A 20,446-nucleotide genomic window follows, 5' to 3' on the forward strand; every position below is an offset into this window, starting at 1 on the left:
ATATTTTCTGTGAATTTGGCTGTAAAACTGATTAGGAAAACTGAATGTTGAAAGAAAAGGCAAAAAAATAAATAAATAAAAACAAGATGTAAAATTTAAAAACTGCAAAAAAACATAAGAATGTCTACAGTAGTTCTCAATGTTACCATATTTACCAAGAATTTCAAAGTGGGGTAATGTATTGTCATGGGAATATAGAACAATTGAAGAAAACAAAAAATTGATCAATATTTCATAGTTTAATATATGAAGTGAGCCAGCTCCTGAGCTGCAGTGCTTCAGAGCCCTTAACTAAAACTCTTATCTCAATATGGTTGAAGCCAGAAACACCTTAATTTTTAATTAACTGTTAAAGTAAAACCATGAAGGGAAAAAAAATTAACTGATCCAAGAGACAATTTCCATGCCAACACATATCCTCATAAATGGATGTAGAATTATCTCTTCAGTACCAGGGGTTCTGGGTTGCATAAGACTGAGATTTATTTCTTGAACCATCAAGTAAATTGCTGTGTGTGCAACAAGCCAAAAATATCTTATTGAGACCATAAAACAATGTCCAAGGTAAGCGTAGATGAAAATTGAGAGTTATAAAGATGATATTTAGTTGCAGGACCAATGAATTGGCAATGGTTGAAATGCAGGCAGAATAGTAAAAATAAATCTTAGACTAAGACTGGAAATCCTCTTTTAGATTAACAAATAATATTTTAAAGGCAATACTCAAACTATCAAAGGACAAGCGTAAAAATATCAGATTTCAATCTAATAAAAAATTTGTGCACGAGTAAAAGATGAAAAGATGCTGCGTGAAGTCATAATCTTGGGAACTGAATACCAGAGCAGTATTAAATAATTTGTATTTTATTGCCCAGATATTTTCCAAGTAACCTGTTGAACCTTTCAAGTGGCACTAAACTATATTGCTCAGACAAAAACAACAACAAAAATATATCATTACATTTAATTCCAAGTTATGGAAAAAATATTAAGCAGATTGAAACCTTCAGGCATTGTTTAGAGAACTGGGCAAATAATTAAATTAGAAAAAATAAAGCTGGGACAGCAATGTCGGGTAATAAAATGAGGATGTTGCAGGGCAATAAGCTAAAGAAGATGTACATATTACTCTAAATTTAAAAACGCAGCCTTTTATATAGCAACTCACATGAAACTTAAGTTTTAGACCAATCTCGTTTTCCTTTGCTTTGTTGAAAATGTAACTAAAGAATAGCAAAGTTGCAAACAATCTTGACAATTTTACATGATATGGCCTGTATTCTGTCTCTTTGTGACACTTTCTTTAAACTATTTTTGTTTCTAGTAGTTTTAACTTGAATTTCACTGTTCAACACCGGAAATAAAATAAGCCCAGGGTGATTTAAGTCTTTCAGACTTCTCAAGCAAACAGCTATTCCAGCAACAGGAAACTTCCCAAATAATCACGAGTGGGGTCAGAGATGAGAAAATTGCACAAACAGCTTCCTTGACCCAAATATATTCTGTTTATTTGGCATAGCCATCCTGTCGGTCTGTTACTTCATGCTTGTAAAACCAGGACAACATAGACTGATTGTCACCCTGAGAATGCAACATCTGTGTAAAAGAGAGTTTCAGGATTTGTTTCTATAAACCTTTGGCAAATTGGCTCTGGCTGGCTTTTACTGTATTTCTTAACCATCATCTTTACTTATTTTTGCATTTATTAATAAAAATAATTATAGTATATTTTATTTATAATGCACAACTCTACAAAAGAACTTTAACCTACGTAAAATGAAGCTGAAGTTTTAAACCATTTTTATCTTCTTTGTTGACAAGGACTAAAGTTACGTTTCTTTGTAACGCTTTCTTTAGACTTTTTTTTTGTTTTCAGATTTTTTTAAAGATATTTCAATATGAACCTAATGTTCAAGAGAGGAAATAAAATAACCTCAGTGTCTCAGTGATTTATTGAGACAAACACTCTAGCCTATCGTAAATAAATGAATTACCCACAGGAAACAAATTAGGCTTCGGTTGTTGACTCAGTTCAAAAGTTCAACATTACACTGCTCACAAAAATATCGTGTCTCATCCACCTTCTCATTAAACTCTTATGGACATCTTTTCAAGTCAGCACACCAATCAGTGAAAGCAGCATCGACAATAGAGATTTCCTCACCTTGACATTATTTTTTCCTCTTTAGGGCAGGACATGCTGCAGAGCTGTAAACACATAGCAGTGGTCAAGGCGGGAACACAGCATGAGTTGTTGTTGTAGAACAACATAAATCTGATCCCAGTCTGAAGGTTTTATCAACAACAGTGATCCGAATACCTGATGCACTCGTCTCGCTTTCCACCCTCCACTCTGCTTTTGTTACCCATTTTAAATTTCATCTTGAAATGCTGGGCATCCATTTTCCTTCACCCCTTAAACAACTTCTTGCTGTGCCAGCCGCAGACCTCACACAGCGACGTAATTACAAATGTTGAGAAAGGAAAGGTGGCAGTGAATCAAGCTCTGCATCAGACAGACAGAAGAGGCTCAGTTTCAGAGGGACTGCAACACAGACCCGATGTAATCTTTCAAACCTCAAAGTCATGAGATGAGAAGCTGAGACACCAAGGGATCAAACATGTTCTGCTAACTTCAAAGCCAAAGTCAGGAGGATAAATAAGTGTTATTTTTAAATGAATAAGCACAAAGTTAATACAAATGCACAAAGATGGGTAAAATACACAAGGCACTTTACAGTTTTAATTTTTTAAGTTTTAAGTTGAGCATTGTTATGGAGCAAGGGATAAAAACAACCATTTGGGGAGTTTTAAAATATAAATAAGAATAAGAGAAAAATGCGTACGGTAAATTTGTTGCCATGGATTCCGCTTATGAACACATATTTCTTTTAAGTCCCACATAGATTTGCACAGATCAAAATCTTTTCCTCCGTCGTGATTGTAAAGCATCAGGTCTATCAGAAAGTTGTTACAAAATTACTTTTGGAAACAGTCACAGGTTTCTCTTTGTGTAAACTGGATGCTGTTAATGAGTACTTTATAAAGATGAAACAAAGAAAAAAATATATTTTAGTGTTGCTGCAAGTCAATGATTTGATGTAATTTGTTTGATTTTCTTAGAAAACATTGTTAAATAACTTGAACTGAACCAGATTGTTTGATAGCTAGAATCAAGTTGGATCTATGTGTGATGGACTTCACATGACTTGTTTGTAAAAGTACATTAACAAGACATCTGTTGTGAATTGGAACTCTGAAAATAAATTGAGTTGAATGGAAGTAAGTCTCTTTTAATGCCTAAATTTGAAGAAGTGTATTCAGTCCTTGATCCTGATGCAACTACAAATAAAGGCAAAACAACCACAAATTATAATCAAAATATTAAACAAGATTAGAACAATCCAAAGTGTAAAAGTCCATCCATGCATGATTCTATTGCCTTTTGATCATTTATCCTACATTGGGGGTAAAGAGCAGGTTCTCTATTTCAGTTTTTAGGTTTTGCTATAATTTATAGAGAAACAATTTTAGTCTCTGCTTGTGCAAAACTGGTAGAAAGGGGGAAAAAAACAGACGGTTCTACAAAGTATAGACTCAGCAGGGCAAAGTACATATGCAGGCCACACTTTTCAGACATTCATCTGATAAATTTACCCTTATAACTGAACTTCCCTGGAAACCTTGCTGTGATTCCTATGTCTGTGTTGAACACCTCATTAGAGTTGTTCATATCGTCTAAGCTGGGACAGACACCATCATACAAAAAGCATGATGCAGATAATGGGAAGAATGGTTGGCATTTGGTTTCTCGTCATTCAGGAATCATTACCCCTGAGGGAATGACCACACTAGCCAACAATCATTATTACCAGTATATATCATTATACTGGGTTACTCACCCATACACATACAGTACTTAAACCCATAAATGTCTGTCGATAGCCTGGTGTGAATGAAAGATGTCTGAATCTAAGTCTTGGATTCAGTCATAAACTGCATGGATTGCAAACATTAATTAAACGTCATTGCATATTTTCTTGGATGATTTAAATAAATAAATAAATAAATAAATAAATAAATAAATAAATAAATAAATAAATAAATAAATAAATAGAGAACCAGTCCCTTTACCATTCAGGAAACCAAAGCCATAAATACACACAACTCTGGTTACAACAAAGTTGTGGAGAAGGCAGCTGCTCAGTCTGGATCGCAGCATGCTGTTGCAGTCACACTTTTATTTTTAAGCTGGCAGTTTGTGTCACTTCAGAGAGAGCAAACCAAACAACCAGAGTGACATGAACCTGTCACAACGAAGCGTCTTTGAAGAAATGGTTTATCTTTTAGAACTGTTTCTCAATGACTGCCCTCATTTTTCCTGTAATAGCGCCGCTCAACAGTATTTGTTTGACAGTCATGATGATTCAAGGAGTACCCGGGTATGTTTTTGTTTTGATAAGTCTTTCATAATCTGTTGATCTACACCATTATTCATCTCATATTAGTGCCACATGTCAGTGGACATTTTATCCAGTTTGCCTAATTATATTCACTGCTGTCACACTGCAGCATTAACTTGAACTCATGAATACTGAGCCACTTCTGTCCTCAGACCTCAACAGTGTCACAAGCTGGAGATTTAAATGGGGTTTTTACACAAAAGTGTTTTTTTAAAAAAAAGAAAAAAAGAAATGGAGTCAGTAATAAATGTGGATTAAGAGAAATAAGAGAAAGTTAAGATTAAACCTTAACCTAGTTCATGGAAACTAGTAATTCATTTAAGAGTTTCATTCAGCCCCATGTTCCTTTGATCTTAAATTTGACCTGAACCATCTCCATTCGACAAAACCGTGAATATTTAAATCAATGTGCAAATTAATGCATATGCCCTTTAATACATTTCAAAACAGAGACTAAATCCATGTGTTTCATTCAATATGCATTAAGCCAGAAAGTGAAAGTTGAAAAGTTGGCTGAGAGTATAATTAATGTAGCGGTCTTCTTTGCACTTGCAGGAAACTATTTTATGCGAGCTGTGGCAACAGAGTGATGCTTGGCCCTCTGCCAGCTGGATAGATTTAGCTTTAGCTCTTCAGTGGGTCTCTTTTAGAAAGAATATAACCAGAACAATGTCTCTGATAAAGTTTAACAATAGGTTGTATTGTAAAAAGAAGTAAAACTTATTTTAAACACTTGGAGTAAAAGTCAAGCCCTAGCTTAACCAGCATGTTAAACTCTTTGAATAAATCATGAACGAAAATGAATCACGATATAATGACCGTGAGATGTGACGTATGTTGGATATGCTCTTATTTCTAAACAAATCTGTAGATTTTGTTCAAATTGTCTACACGGTTTGATTCTGCTACTGCTCGGAAATAAAGTATGTTGAGCTAAACAGTTCTCCTGCTCCAGACTGAAACTGTTAGCTATTAATCTTTCTACACATTTTTCATTCATAAATGGTTTTCCCCGTAAATGTTAAGTAGAGATGCAATGATTCAGCCAGTTCTCAATGTGAGATAAGAGCAAGTGATTCAAGCAAAAACATTCCCATAGATCACAAACAGCGGCCCTAAAGATATTTTCTTTTCAAAAGTATATTTTAAATCAATTTTCATTTCACTCAGTGAAGCAATCTGGCTGTGTTTGTTACATTGTTCTTAAGTTCTGTGACATTCTATGTTCTGATTTTGGACCTTTGACTTTTCATTTGAGTGCAGTTCCTGTTTAATTTTAATATTCTACTTTCTCTGTTTCCTGCTGTTTTATGTTTTCCTTGATCTATTTTTTCACTTTTAGTAAATATTTCTTTCTCATCTTTGGCTTTGGTCATGTTTTGTTTAGTCCGACAATCCTACTTAATAAATTTGAAATGTTTTATTTTACTAAGTCAATTCACTGAGTCCAGCTCATTATACAGATGAATTACACACAGATGTTTTGTTTTGTTTTTTGAGTCCATTTATTAAATAATCATGATGATTTTCTACTTACAACAAATGAAAACACAACATTTAAAATTACAACATTACATCAGACCAGTAAAAACATATATATGCCAAAATGGGACCTGAAAATTATGTTTAATACCTGGTTAAAGCTTGTTATTTTTAAAAGGTTCTTTTAATCTTACAGATGAATAGAAATATCCTTTGTTGACCCACAATGGAGAAATTTCTGAATATTACACGTTGTAATTTATTGAATGACCTAGCCTTAGAGGAAGTGGGGCAGCCTTTCTTCATGCAGATTTGAGCGTGGCAACACACACTGACATTTGGCTGTTTGGAGCCCTTGGCCTGCCTCCCTCCTGTGGAAAGCCCATTGGACCAGCTCTGGGACACAGCACCAATCACGGCAGAGGATGAGACCCTGCACCTTCAAAAGGCTCTGAGGGAAACATATTCATGGGACAGCCTTGGACTGAATTTGGAGCTTGTCCCTTGTTGCTTATTAAAGTCTTTGTTTAATGAGGCTTGTTGAGACTTTGTGGTCTGACTGTCAGAACTTTGGTTGTGCTAAAGCTAAAGCCTGAATAGCCTGAATGAGTTGGCTCATATCATCTGTTTTGGCTTCTTCTTGAGCAGGATTTTGCAGCTTCACAATCCAAAGAGGTTGTATGTAGTTTCAGTGTAGCTAAATAAAACTTTAGAGTCCCTGATTTAAAATAAATAAATAAATTAATAATAAAAAATTTAAGAAGTATCTACTGTGAGAAAATCAAATTTTTTAAAGAACCAACACTCTATGTGCATTTGTATGGTTTAAGAACAACATAAAACTTTTACAAAAAGAGGATGTACACATTTTCTTCTTCGGTAAACATATTTAGGGAAAATTATGTACAAAAGAAAAAAAAATTAAAACATTTTGCTTCAAAGTGTCACAGATGATGATGCTATGGGGAGGAAGTATTTCTGGTAGCAGTCAGTCTTGCAACCAATGAGTCAACCAAAACATTATGAACAGAAGTCTTGAGAAAACATATCAGAAATAACGTAACAGAGCTGCTCCAACACGCTGCCACAAGATGACAAGAAAATTACATTTACTATACTTAGAGCAGCTAACATACACAAAGTTGGGTTTCCTCCTCTCATATGATCTTCTATGACTTGCTATAGGTTATATTCTGGGATAAATTCAAGTATTTCAGACAACAGAATAAAGGAATAAAGTCCCATGTTCAGATGGGCTTTTTCTTAACATTATTTTTTTTTTAAAAATTAACTCTCCATCTTCTAATCTTTGTAAATCTCTGCCAAAACTCTTCTTGCTGTTTCATATTTTACACAAGATATTATGAACTTATTTCTTTTGTGTACACCATCAACAGTCATTAGTGCATGTTTTTTTCTATGACAAAATTGCCACCATTCATTAAACGTTGCCTTCAAATTGTTGCATCCTTCGAGTGTTGTTGCCACAGTTTCATAATTTCTTTCCTTACCCTGCCTTTACCCTCAGACTTTCATCATTTGATCTGAATATTTAAAGGATTTTTGCTTAAAACCTCATTTTGATATTTTATCTTTTCATAACAAGGAATACTCAGAAGTTGTAGATCAGAACTACTGTATGTCCTTTCTGCTGGTGCTATTTGACATGAGATGGATAAGATTTTTTAGACTCTAATGTGTAAATAAGTGTGTGTTATATATGTATTAGAGTATACAGACATAAATTTGGTTCAGTTCCATAGTATTAATTCCTTGCAAAGTCTTCTTATTTTAGTTGCGAGTGCTGCTAAGAAAGGGTGTCAGAAAGCCATTAAAGAACTGCAGCAGGAGGCACTGAGCTTTTGAGATGGAAGGAGTGATAGGTAGAGATTCTAGCCGTCTCTCTTTCACCAGGATATGTAGTGGGGTGAAAGGAGCAAAGCATTAATGACAAGTGGCCCCCAGCTGAAGACCACGTATGCCTAGTGAGATGTTCAAGGGAGCACACTGCATCGTATTTGTGTTTCCTAATAATTATTACTCTCCACATGCTGTAGGTATGTGGTAAAAGCGGCTCAACTGCTCTTCCCACATTGAGGCGTTTTAACGTCATGAGATCTCTAAATGAGATGCTATACCAATATTTGTTATTAAATTAATGTTCACATGGTTATGAACAGTCGTGTCAGATTTCTGATAATATAGTGAAAACATGCATTTACGTTGGTGTTATTTAACTGTACAATTACTGAGCAGGATTTTGCAGTTAAGTTTCTGTCACAGCAAATATTGCAGCTTTAATTTCAGACTGTTTTGGTACAATAAGCTGTCCAAAGTACAAAAACTCCCCTCCGGGTCGTTCGCTGGGCCCTTGCAGTCAACACAGATAATGTGCATCTTCTTTAATTATTTTTACCAGATGCGTTCTGCAGTGAAGCACTTCTTTTAACAACGTGGTATTTTTAATTACTTGAGAAAAGGAAAAGCGCTGGATCCCACTGAGCGGCGCGACACTCTCTGTTCAGTGAGCAAGGCTTTCACTTTGATTATGTTAAAGAGCAAAATTAATTTGTATTTTCACCCTGTGTGGAAGCAAACAGGATTTTCCCTCATGCTGAAGTTGTGACAGGGTTAATGAACGCCACACAGCTGGGACAAATTCTATGGTCAAAGCGTTGCACACAGCAGTTCACCCGTTAAAAACTGGATCCAGTTCAGATAAACTGCACATAGTCAGAGAATGCATCAGCCGCTATTAAAATGCTGCTGATGTTGAGTCCTGCTGTCTACTCCAGACTCCAGTTTGAATATTATTTATAAATTAAACATTTATGGCTGATGCATTTTATTAAATATTTTTGACAAGGTATTTAACTGATCCCAACATGTTTCCTACTTGTGAGAGAAAGAACAGGAAATATGTAAGCAAATTTTTGAATTCCTATTGTACTTCTACTACTGTAGAAGTACAATAAATTCATTACAAGAAATATATATGGGGCTATAAGAAGTGTCCATAACCTATATGAAAAAAATGGCAGAAAAAATAAAGATTAAATTCTGGCTGACGCTGCCTCTGCAAGATATATTTACACAGTTATATGTTTGCAGAAAACTGCAGCACACTCTCTACATACGCAGTGGTGAACAGATGATAACCAGTATAGCGACTGACAGGAGAACAAAAGCGCAAACATCTCTTGCCAAACCCTGAGGTCTCAGTGGAAGATGATAAATTACAGCATCATCAACATTAAGGGGAAAAACACAGATAATTTTTCAATGTAGCTTTGTGTTCTTGACCTCATATTCAACCACACTGTGTGGGAAAAAGAGATTGTGGTAGAATGAAATGAAATCATAATGATTTGGTACAATCAGGTTTGTGAATAGACTGTACAATTTCTTCTCCACGTGGAGGGTAAGCGGTTTTAAAAGACAAGGCTCCTTTATTAAAGACTAGTTTTGCTTTGTGGATGGTCCTCGGAGCAGGAGAACTGTTTTCTGTTATGCAGCCACAACCAAAGACTTTGGCTTCAAAGATGGCATCCGAGTGGGAAGGCCTGTCAACACAAACCTTCATAGCAATATTTGAAAAATGATCAATCATTATGTTTTCCAGTGTGTTTGATTTTAAAATAACTTTTTCACTATTACTTACATTTTTTCAGGAGACGTTTTTAAATTGAGAGATTTTCCTTACAAATGTTATTTGGAGGGTTTGCAAATTTGACCGTTTGGCAAAATGGGCAGACTGGAGCAAGATGGGCAAACAATAAACTATCTGCATTTGATGTGTGTTTTACGAATTACAAAAAGCTGTTACATTTAGTTTTATGCTTGACATGTAGTAAATATAGCGAACCAAACTAAATTTTAAAATATTTTTTGCCTCTTGTGAAAGAAAGAAATAAAGAAGACATGCAGCTAATGCCACGGGGCTGGGAATTGAACCAGGGACCTCTGCATTGAGATCTGTAGCTTCTGTAAAAGATGTCCTTTCTATAACACTGAGATACCTGGTATCCCAAAATCAAACTCTTTATTTTCAGTACAGACAGTTACAGAGAAAAACTGTTTAACTCCGCCTGCATTTTCTTTCAGTAAGAACCAGAAACTGAACAAAAGTTCACAGTAGTAAGATGATAGGGTCAGAGTTTGGCCTAAAGAAACACATTCAGTATGTCTTTCGGCTGCAGTTGGAGGTAAAATAGTTTGAAGAATATTTTTTTGGAACCCCTTTGGCCCCACTAGGTGTTGTTTAAATGCCACAGCCTAAAACGAAAACCATTGCAGACCGTGTGCATTAGTTAAATAACCTCCATGTTCCCAAACCCAGGGTTTGGAGGGTTTTACTATGTAACTGTGGTGTTGATTCTAATTTTAGACCTCTCCTCTCAACTTTAAAACCATTTTGTTATTTTCCTCAATAAAAGGCGACAGATAGTACGTATTGTGCCGGTTAATATGAATGAATCGGTGAAAGTGCGAGGTACAGCTGGCTTAAACGTAGGCTGACTGCTGCTGCTCTGTGTAAAGTTGAGTGTGTATTTAACAGGTAGATGCATGAGTAAGTGGCCACCAGGGAACAATGATAAATCTCCATTCATTATGCACTCCCACACTAAGTCAGTGACCTCTTCCACTGAAAACTGCGTACAATCACGGTTTTCATGTTCTACTACAAAATAAATCAGAGCTTTATTCTTCCCTACAACACTTTAATTTTTTCAACAAAAAAAAGGGTACAAGCCTTTTCCAGGATGAAAGTGAAAAGGATTAAAAAAACTAAAGGAGCATTATCTGAAGAGATAGCAGCACAGATGTGATGCATCTACCAGGCAGCAAAAACAGGATCAGCCAGTGGACAATGTCCAATAAAACATCACCTTTCCAATTCAAAAGGGACTTCTCCTTCAACTGCTCCATAAACCTGATTAACTGTGGGTTCAGACCTTTCAACATACTGGCAAGGCACTGGCTCTATGGTGTTAGAGTGGTTCTTTATGGGTTATGTCATGGGTTATTTATATAAAGTAAAATGCCTGTGCCTACTTTATAAAAAAAGACAGATGCCTTCACTGGGACAGTTGCACCGAGGCCTGCCACACACAGATACATGCAGCTGGCTACCAAAAACAAAAAACAAAAAGAAAAGAAAAAAAGACTGCAAGAAAAGCAAAACCACAATTTGCCAGATGCAAAGGATGCTTTCAGTTGTCCATTGCTGTATTTCTTCTTCCTTTCTTTGTAAGAAATTATTTATTTAAGAAAATATACATCTGTTTCCCAGGTGACAATCTGTGAATAGTTCCCAGTGTACACTGTAATATTTCACAATAATAGGCATTGTATAATGCTATCTTCTGCAACTGCTTAGTTTAAAACAGTAATAAAACATGCATACTGCTGCAAAATCTGTCGATCGTCTTAATTGGTTCTAATAATATTATCTGCATCATTAATACAATGCTTCTTTTTAAGACAGTAGGGTGAAAAAGACTGAACAAACACCAGCTAAGTTTATTCTTTTTTAAATTAAATGTATATTTTATGCAGAGTATAATGCTTTTATTATAATTCAGTGTCCTGCCTTACTTTAATAAGACAGATGTAGGGCTCCCTTAGTTTCTACACAATGACTGTGGGAGTTCTCTTGAACAGAAATGCTTCCAATTAATCAAATTCCTTTTCTTGGTGGAGGAGGAATCTTCTTTTAGCAAACTGATTGGATGAAACTTCTCAGATAAAAGGGAGGACAACAGATGGATCATATTGATGATGTACTTGCAATACATTTTGAGGCTGTTATTGAAAGTTACAGGGGACTTGTGCAAAGGTGTTTTTCTGTCCAGTTATTTCAACTCCTGATGAACATTTTCCTCCATACGTGTCCAGAGGAGCATTAGGTTAAAATATAGCAAATCCAAAGCCACTCCAGGAATATTAATTTTTGTTTTTGTGACATTTTCCTACTTTCTCTCAATTTTTTGTTAAAAGGAAAAACAGAATCTGGATGTTGCTCTGCAAGAGCAAAGGCATCTTTGACTCTTGCTTTGACATGCAGTTTCTCAGCTCTGCTCCCACTCTGGTCCTGACCGCCACGTGACTCTATAATAAATTTGCCGTGGAGCAATGGGTATTAAAGATTTTCCCGCAGCAATAATGACAGCAAGCAGCAGCTAAGCTTGGTGTCCTAATGTTGGATTTTAGACATGGCCTGTCTAATTATTATTACAGCTGGCAACGTAATGCAGAATATCAAACAGCAGAATGTTTTGGACGTCTGCTCTGCCAAACGTCTCTTGACGTGTGTTGCTCATTCTCTTAAAATGATCACATCTCACTCTAAATACAAAGTGTATCTGCTCCAAATATGCATGCTGTTTCTTTGATAACCCCAACACAAGTAGTTGAATTGCTCATCCTTAAAGTTAAAGAGTTTAAACGCATCAGCACTCCATGTAATAAAGATTTCATTTAACTCTTATTAAATGTGAGTGCAAAAAAGCTTGAAGGTTATTATTTTTGATTTACTGACGTATTTGCAGTTGTGTTGTGCAGCACTTTAAGAAAGTTGCATCAAAACTGCGTAGAATATTTTGAGCTCAAGCAGTCTGTTTACACAGCAAGTCTTTTATGTTGTTTTTATAAAATGTGGTCATGTCATTCCGAACAAGGATGCTTATAAAACTAGATTATTACATCATGACTTTATGTGTTTGATAAAAAAAAAAAAAAGAACTAAAATCCTAGAATTTAGACCGGGTGTACTCTTTTTTTCAAAGACTAACTTGTTAAGAGTGATTTAGAAAAAGATCCATTCAAGAGATACAAACTGAGCATAAACATAAGACAAAGATGCAGCAACAGTGTTAGTTTCTGGTAGTTAAAGCTCACGTTACAGAGACATGTATATTTAGGCAGCTGCTTTAGGAGGTTGGGGGGCGTCTGTTTGTGCTGCAGAGATTCCAGTTGTGAACATGTTCATTGCAAAATCTAACAAACTAGAGTGACAAAAAGGGATTCATGCATTAATTTGTTTTTCTTAAACTTTCTATAGATGTTTAAAGCAAGTCTCTCAGAGCTATAAAACTCCAAGGGCCAGGGCTTTAACTCAATCAATTTCTCCTGCACAACAAACAGATTTAAGATCTGGCTCGGTCGACCTATATTGAGTGTGTGAGCAATAGATACCGGGGCCAACACATTCATTACGTCTCATCTCAACATCACAATTTGTTGAAGTCCTGCAGGAGACAGACATGGTGTGGAGCTAATAATATCATTTGCATTAAATGTGAAAGCACAAGAACCAGCAATATGTAGAGTAACTCTGAGGTCAGAGATTAATATTCATTACAAACGACTGAAAACAGTGACAGCTTGACCTAACTACTGCCCTGTTTCTTGTTGACAAAGAATGCGTACATAGTAAACTTCTCTCTAGTTTTAGAGCAGTTTTCTAAATTAATATGTAAATGTATGACTGAAAAGGTCAAATGCTGTTTGAACACCAGTTAGAGTCAGAAAAAGTCTTCATTCCCTTACCTTAATGAGACGGTATGCCAGAGTTGGCAGGGGTTCATGGGTGTTGAGTCAGGTCCAAGCTGGTCAAACCTTCGCTCATGTGTGCCAGTGACGGAGCCAGCAGAGGTTAACGCAAGCTGAACGCATAGCCACAGGGAAACTCTGGTGTGTGTGCTGCAAAAGGATCCAGTCTCCAGTCAGCAGCAGCAGCAGCAGCAGCCCGTCTGCTGAAGGAGATCCGACAGGCGGTGGTTACAAGCAGACTCAACTCTGATGCTCCCCTACTCCTCTTTCCCCCTTGCCTGTTTCTCTCTCAGTCTTCAGCTCCCACTCTCACCCCAGTCCCTTCTCTGTCGCTCTGCTCTCGCTCACCACTTAAATCTCCTTCCAGCACACGAATTCTCCACACTGCATCTCCTCCCTCTCTCACAGAAACAGACCTAGGCACACAGCACTGTCAGTCTCAGCACTTCATGCTCCGCATTCTTTTGCTTCACACCTCATGCCCTCTTTGTTGCCCGCTGCTGTGGTTTCAAAAACTGTATTTTTATTTCTCTCATTTATAATAAGATTTAATGTCTATTATGAGGTTTCAGCGAGTATTATGCTGCATATGGAGCACTACAAAACACTGAGGAGGCAAAGATTCAGAATGAAAGATGCAAGGAGAGAACGCTGGGATAGAAAGAAGCCCGGGCGAGTTCTCTGCTTGGAGGGATTGAGACTTTGAAGTGCAAAACGTCATTGTTAATCTTTGCCAACAAGCACAATTTATTGCCACCAGCAAAGGCAGCGCTGCATGTGTCGTTGCTCTGCAGATTATCTGAACCTACCGGTGAATTCACTACCGGTAAATAATAGAAATTAAATCTGTGTCGGAAGATCTAACGCAAGCCACAACAATAATTCTTTTTTTTTTTAAAGAAACAGAAAGGCAGATGATGGAATGAAGACATGTGTTACATCAAAGAATTAATGCACCCCAAATACTCTGTTCTGTTTTGTCTAGCCGAGCACACAAGTGTACAATATGAAACCTTTCACTACAAATCTGTTTGGAATGAATGCAGCATGTTGTCTTCGCATCTAACTCCTGTCCACCTGTTCAGTCTTGGCGACAATACCTTGATTCTCCCAGAGTCATCAGCAAACATAGACAGCAGCATCAGAGTCGTACCTGGTGAACAGCCAAACAGCTTCCTGACATCCGGTGTCTGCATTTTTTATACAAAATTAGAAGAAAACAAGATGCAACAAGTTTTAAATTCATAAAAATAAGAAGGCCGCTGTATTTGGTGGGGAATACATGAAACTCCTAACTTAAAATACCACAGACATCCCTGCCTATCAACACTCCATCTTAACGTTGGCTTTTATTTCATGAAACTCTGATGAAAAGCTCTAGTTTTTGAGACTGTAACCCAATTAGAGGATTTCAGACAACATGGTTTGGTGTCCTTGGGCAGAGTACTGTTCCAATTTGGCCCTGATGTACTCATCGCTAGGAGACTCTTGACTATTGACGGACTAGGATTTTATTGTCTTCTTTTTATTAGCATGCATTTTTCTTTCAAAATGATGGGGGGGGGAAGTTGCAAAAAACTGGGCGCATTCCTTTCGCTTCTTTGTTTGTTTAATCAATGAAAACCTTCTAATCATCACAAATATCAAGAAATTATGATGTCATTCTTACCAGTCCGATATTATAATGTATAGCAGCAATAACATGTTTGGTGGTGGGGGTGTTTTTTTTTTTTGTTTTTTTTTCTTTCTTTCTTTTTGTTTTTAATCGAGTGCTCCCGCTCCTGCACGGAGTTTAAGTGGCGAAAGCACTGGAAATAAATCATTTTAAAATTCCATCATGGAGATGAAGGAAAGTGCTTGTAGTTACTCATCCAGCCTAGCAGACTGTGATGTGTTCTGACTCTGACATTATAGGAACCTACATGAACTTTGTGTAAATGAATTTAATGGTTCAGTTGTTGAAAAAGCCATTCCAGCCTACTTTTTGATCAAATTAATCAGTTCCTGAGTTTCATCCAGACATTTAAAAACTAAACACAAAACAAATTAATGACAATTTTAGGAGCTTCATAATATATTCATAGACTATGATTAACAATGCATCGTCTTTGTAAGTGACCATGCAGGTTGTACATGTTCAATCTGATCATTCCTGTTGCTTATTCGAAGACATGCATTCTTTATCGCATGTCAGTACAACATCAGGTATTTTGTGTTAATATTACATTGTTTGTGCTTCATGAATTTCATCTTTAAATTAACTTTATGTAGACACTTTAGTTGCTATAACGACGTACAGTTGTTAGTTGAGCTCTGGTTATGCTCATTCCTGGAAATTGTGTCTCACTGAGTCCCTCTTGCTTCATCTTCTCTTTGTCTTATTCATGAGTTTGGGGAAAAGCAACCCTTCCAATATGTGGGTCACTATACTCTGTGCTTTATTGTATTAAAGCCAGGAAAATTAAGAGTTTTAGGAATAGAGAAACTCAATGAGGCAATTGAAACTCAGTGGCTGATATGGGCCACTTATATGTTACTGTTCTGATTCTGAACAACAGCATAAGCCCTGTTTACTGCTTCAAAAAGGTGTCATAATGGAGTGGGATTTCAGAGCTAAGAAAAAAATACTGTATGTTGACAACACTACTTTACAAAGCTATTATGATAAATTAACTATTTGAGGTGATGGATTATCAGCTCCATATTTGAGAGAGAAAGAGAATATGAGTGTAGTCAGCATGGTGGTTAAATTAGTTAAAAGATTTATATTCACCCATTTGAGTACTTTATAAGAGCAAATTTTATTTTATGTACTTTTTCTTTAAGTTTTAGTGTTTCTGTGTTTTTTCTCTTACCTCTCTTATCAACCCCCAGTTGGTTGCGGCAGAAAACTGTTCAATCTGAGTCTGGTTCTGCTGTTGAAAGGAAGGCTGGACGATTTCCATGTTCAGCCTGTTGACAAATGAAATCCTTTCCAAATAAATATCTGGGAAAAAATATAGAAACATCTCATCTTCATTGCTGTTGCACAAATTATAGTGTCCAAAATTTCAACCACAAACAGGTGTGGACATTTAATGTTCACATGTTGGGGTCAAGTCATTAAGAAGAGACCTCTATAAAAACAACCATGTTTTCCCAAATCCACTGCGACATCATTGGTTAATATATTTTCTTTTCTAATTTATTCATTTTTACTGTTTTACCTCTGGTGGTTTATTTTTTTCTAGTAGTCTAGAGTGTAAAGTGTTGTGTAAAGTAACGACAAACTCACTACTGTAAGCGAGTTTGTCGATTAAAGTATTTTGACTGATGGCAGGGATCTGGGTTTCTTGTGTTTGTCTGGTGTGTTTACACTGGAGGGCAGGACTGAACAGTTTTCTCCTGCACACCTGCTCTTAACTAGTCCATCAGCAGGAGCTTAACAGGAGCCGGCTGCTGATCATTTGATGCCTCAGTGTCAACCTTAGTATCTCTAGCCCTCTGTGTCTCTGGTTAATTCTCCTAAAGATGTTTCAAGCCTCTTGTTAACTCTGTTTCTGGTCCAGACGTAACCTCTGGAGCTACTTCCTCGATTTTTGTCTTTGACACGCCTCCTAAGCGCCCTCTCCACTGTCAGCTCTCCCTCCAGTCAGATAATATCTGGCTTGATTCAGGCCAAGCTGGGTGTGTCTCCATTAGCAGTGTGCTCCTCACTTTTGCTTGTGTGAATGTGTGAACAGGCCATGATCAGGCGAGAGGTGTGGTAATTGCACCAACGATGTCATTTGCAACGACACTCAGAACACATGAACATTTTTTGAAAAGAAAAAAAAAACTCAAAAGAAGCATATGTACATCCCTGCAAAATAATGTAGCGTCAGTTTTTCACAGTGTGCGACACAAAATGGTAACTTGCTTTGACAGACTGTTGATCAGAGCTGCACTGTTCCTTGCGTCTTCATTCTGTGACCATGTGCTGCTTTCAGAGCTGTGAAATCATTCTGCTCCAAAAGTTGCATGTGCTCCCAGCAATCCATGATTACATCCTTCACACTGAGCAGCTCTGTGATTGCAGACGCCATGTCTGCTGGTCCACAGTGTTTGACATGTTGTTGTTTAAGGAGGTTTAAGAACCGTCCTTCCATCAGGCAGTGACATAAATGTTCTGATAATTAGGTTGTTCCCTTTCTTTAGAATTTTAATAGCCATGTTCTCTGCTGTGCTACAGCTCCAGAGAATACCGTGAATATTCAGGCTGGTAACCACCGATAATGGCAGTGGTAAGAAGATTTATTAATAAATCTTATTTTGATATGACACACTGTTCCAATTAAGAACAAATCAAGAAAGACAGAATGCATTCTGTCACTATTTTGTTCAAGGGTCAAAGAAAAGGAAATGACCGTTGAGACTCTCGGCAAATCCAAGAGTAAAACAAACAAATAGACACATCGCTTTTTAATATCCACTAGTTACGTAAACATAGGCCTTCCCATCAGCTTAACAAAGAAGGCAGTATTTTCACATCTCCGGCACAGCAGCTGTGTGACCTTGGACAACGGTTCATGAGTTCAAAAAGACAACAACTTCTCAGAAAACTTCTGTTAGCAGGTTCCCGTTTCCCTCTGTAAATAAGCCAAAGTTTTTTGTCACTACAGCAGAAAAAAAAGATTTCCTGTAATGTTGGGATGTTTCTCCGTCATTAGCACAGCTGCAGCATACATTAGCTTGATTGACAGAGCTGAGACAGTCCTGGCTCTGATTGGTTGTTTCTCACCTGGGAGCGGTGCGTTTTTGCGCATGGCGGTAGGACCACAGGGAGGACATGTCGCCATCACATGGTGACAGTTTTAATAAATGTAAAAGACATACTTTTATATAAATCACCTACTGTAGCAACTTTAAAGCATGGCTTTTATGAGCAAGGTGAAAATATGGAAAAAAATATGTTTTCATCCTTAATCTATTTGCATAAAGCAGAGGAAGAAATAACTAACTTCAATAAACAGAACTAGAGAGCCTATCTTTGCTCTGAGGAGACGAGCTTTTCTTTTTGATTTAAAGATGAAACTCAATCCACATGCTCTAGTTATGGCAGTGATGAATTTGCATGTCCATTCCAGCCAAATCCCTCAGAAGCAGCTTATCTACTCAGCCAACAGAAACAAAGTAATTAATGACTAATTGAGTTTTACAACTTGACAAAGCAAAGACAGTGACCTTGGTCAGGAGTAAACAAACTGCATACGTTTGCTCCAGGTTTGTTCAAAAAGCCACTAATCGCTCCAAAATTATTTCTGCAAATACAAGAACTCATTTACATGAAAGACACAGCAAATCTTTGTCTTTGCAATTTTTTTTTAAACACTTAGGTGGCGCAATGTGTGACTTTCAGTACACAGCAGTGTGTCAGTTTAACAGTCAGATAGAATATGTGTTCTCATCCATCTTTGCTAAAAACCAAGGTGTTACTCATACTTCAAAAATGACTATTGTGTTCAACAGTTATTCCAAACAATCTTTTATTTAAGATATTCTATTACTTATTTTATAAACTCTGCAAGATGGGGAAAGACCCATTCATAATGTTGCTAATTTGAATTCTGTAATAATTTTTCCTCTGTGCAATCTTTATTTTGTTACATGTGCTTCTCTTACCTGCTTGTTCATAAACTGCATTACATGCATGACTGCTTACTCTCTTTATGCTACCTGTTTCACTATTCTTTCATGGTGGAATGGCTTTACTGGCGTCACTCGATGAAATGAATTGCTAATTTTGCACCTGTATCGTCAACACCATTTCCTCTTCTAGATTCGTAAAGCAACCTTAAAATCTCTGGGCAAAGCACCTGACAAATATCCAAAAAGCAAAGAGAAAATCCCAATTTCAGTTTTTTAGATTGACTTAATCTATTTGTTGACTCAGAGGCATTTTCTGTCTCAGTTTTGGAGTATGACGGTGAAAGGATGAAAGAAAAGGAATGCTGGCAAGGCTCTTCAAGCAAACTCTGTGGTACCCGGCCAGAAACAATACCTCATCGATGATCTCAAGATTTTTATTACAGCTGGGATGAAAAGGTCAAAAATGTAATCAATTCTCACAAACAATTTGCAGTTTACGGCTTTAAAAAAAAACAACAAAAACATTCTGTTTCAAAATGTATTAAAGTGACTGTAAAAACTGCAGCTTGTTTGATTCGTGCCCATATTACATGTAGGTGACTGTGTGCCTCAGCACTGGAAAGGTGCTGAAGAAATAAAGATGATTAATGACAAAGACAAATGTGCAGGACGGTCAATATAATCTAATTGGTGATTTAATTAATTACTGCATTTTACTGAATATAAAAATTGTCTTCTATATTAGATAATTAAGCTATAGGAATCTGTTAAGGGTTTCCAACTTTAATCCCCTTTCCCTTTTCTATGATTTAGCCCGAGTTCAAATTTTACGATTCTGAGCTTGAAATGTGGAAAGAGCAACGGCAGCCCACCTGCCAGGTCAAAACTATTGAGTTATGCTGTTATGCTTCCAGTAACTGATGTACTGCCCAGCTATCAAGCCAAGAGCCAACCAAATAAGCACGTCTGGTCTGTTGAGAAATGATCTGGATATATCAGTTTTCCACCTACATTCTTTTGAAACCTTTCTGTTCGCCGTCCTCTGCTGATTTTCATTTAATATGTGGATGTATTAAGACTAAACAGAACCAGAAATGTGTTCAGGAAATCTCTGGCTCTCTCTATTTGTCTCAGTTTCTTTCTCTCTCTCTCTCTCAAAAAGAGAGACATCTCTAAGTATCAAATGCAAAGACAATCTGACATTGTTGTTGTAGCAACTGTCTAATGCAGCGTTTTAGCATTATTATTTTTTCTAAAACATGCAGTAATTTCATTTAATAAGACATGTCCTCATTCACAGTTGTAACAATTCAACAATCAATGTTTGAAGTCAATAGATA

The 20,446-nt window shown here is 36.8% G+C and overlaps 1 protein-coding gene across 1 annotated transcript in view; it reads right to left on the reverse strand.

The window, feature by feature from the left end:
• opn7b (opsin 7, group member b) overlaps window positions 1–13,860 on the reverse strand; it is a 47,405-nt gene extending 33,545 nt beyond the window's left edge. Inside the window, exon 1 of the mRNA XM_044114619.1 lies at window positions 13,497–13,860. The gene's annotated coding sequence lies outside the window, so the exon portion shown is untranslated. The remainder of the gene's footprint in view (window positions 1–13,496) is intronic.
• Between the last annotated feature and the right edge of the window lie 6,586 nt (window positions 13,861–20,446).

Source organism: Gambusia affinis, linkage group LG01 (genome assembly GCF_019740435.1).
Source record: "Gambusia affinis linkage group LG01, SWU_Gaff_1.0, whole genome shotgun sequence".
Taxonomy (NCBI): domain Eukaryota; kingdom Metazoa; phylum Chordata; class Actinopteri; order Cyprinodontiformes; family Poeciliidae; genus Gambusia; species Gambusia affinis.